Here is a 1,857-nt window from a genome sequence, read left to right on the forward strand (position 1 = left end):
TGGTTCTATTCTTCCCTTAAATAACAATGAATTTTTTCTTAATTTTTTTTTCCAGCTTGAGAAATTCTGGTTCTATTCTTCCCTTAAATAACAATATATGCACTATGTTTTTCAGCAGAATATATTAGTGAGAGGAACAATGAGGAAAACTTTCTAAATGTATACTAAATTTTAAAAGTAACATGGAGACATACTTTACAAAGATGGCCCAACCATCCCTCCCACAGTACACTCTACTTCTCAGATGGGTTTGGGAATGGCATATGCAGAGTTAAGGAGTTTATTAGGGAAGTTAAATGGTTACAATTGAAGGTCAGAAATCTTCAGCACACAGTTCTTCCAATTAGGATAGTCTTTCCTCAACTGTGACCACAGGAGGCCTTCTCTGCCTGGTTAATGTTACAAAGCTCTTTTAGCACTGCTGATAAATGGCCACAGAACTTGCCACTCCAATGTAAGCCTCAGCCTGAAGGTACTTGGCTCTAGCTTCATGGATCAACATACCTAGCGTCTCCAAAATTAAGTGCAAGCAAGCCTCCTGCTCAAAGTCATTCAGGTTTACTTGCACTATGGATTGGGAAGTCCATTGCTCTGTCTCATATTTCTGTTGCTACTGTTTTCTGCCACCCCTACAGTGTCACAACTTTCTATCCTTGGGTAGAGAAGGTTCAATACAAAGGAACCTCGGAGTCCAAAGATAGGTCTCTAGTGTTAACTCTTCATTGATGGTAATGAGATTCCTCCTCTGTTACTGAAATAACTCATTTTATACCTATCGATGACAAATGGACCAATCACAATTAGCCCTGTTAACAACTATTCCCAGGCTTATCATAAAAAGTAGTTTGGTGGGAGTTGCAAAGACCATTACTAGAAGAGACCAATGAAGTAATTCACTGTACCACACATGTAATAATATGGAATGTTATTGCTGTTGTTGTTGCTAAGTGCCATTGAATCAGTTCTGACTCATAGTGTCCGTGGATAGGGATTCCAAAGAGTAGCTGGTGAGTTTGAGTCTCCTATCTTTTGGTTTAAACAGACCTTGTGGTCCAGTGTTCTAGCCTACAGCACTATACCAAGGCTTCTTGTATAATGTTATAGAATTTACATGTATAATTGAATTTATGAAGGAAAATTCTAAATGACATGGGAGGCTGCACATAAAATGTTTTAAAACAAGGATGCCAATTCATGTATGCATTATGATCACTTTCAGAATAAAAGAGAGTATATTATGTGCATGAAGTAGAAAAAAATGGAAAGAGCATGTATCAGCATTTAATAATATTTATGGAGTTCTGGTGTGGCACTGTGGGCTAATGCACCAGAGTGCAAAACTGTTTGAACTGCAAGGTTGGTGGTTCAAGCTCACCAGTTGTTCCTCAGAAACCCTATACAGGGTCACTATGGGTTGGAACTGACTCGACAGCACTTAACAACAACAAAACTGAGTTGGAAGATTATAAAAAGATTTTATTATACTTAGCATTATACATGTTATTATACTTATGTGAATAATCTATATCCCTTTGAAGGAGCACCCATTATTTGTATCATAAGAAAAAATATTTAAAGTCTATCTAAAAGAGCTCTGACAGCCAAGTGGTTATGTGTTTGACTACAAACAGAATGGTGAATGGTTCAAAGCATTGGCTGCTTCATGAGAGAGAGATGTGGCAGTCTGCTTCCATAAAAATATATAGCCTTGGAAATCCTATATGAAAGTTGTAGTCTTTCCTGTAGGTTAACTATAAATCAGAATCAACTTGATAACAACAGATATATCTAAATTAGTGCACAAAATTTATTTATATAAATTTTTAAAAAGTAAACAAATCCAGAATGAAGGAAAAC

Source organism: Chrysochloris asiatica, unplaced genomic scaffold, assembly GCF_000296735.1.
Source record: "Chrysochloris asiatica unplaced genomic scaffold, ChrAsi1.0 scaffold00058, whole genome shotgun sequence".
NCBI classification, from domain to species: Eukaryota; Metazoa; Chordata; class Mammalia; order Afrosoricida; family Chrysochloridae; genus Chrysochloris; species Chrysochloris asiatica.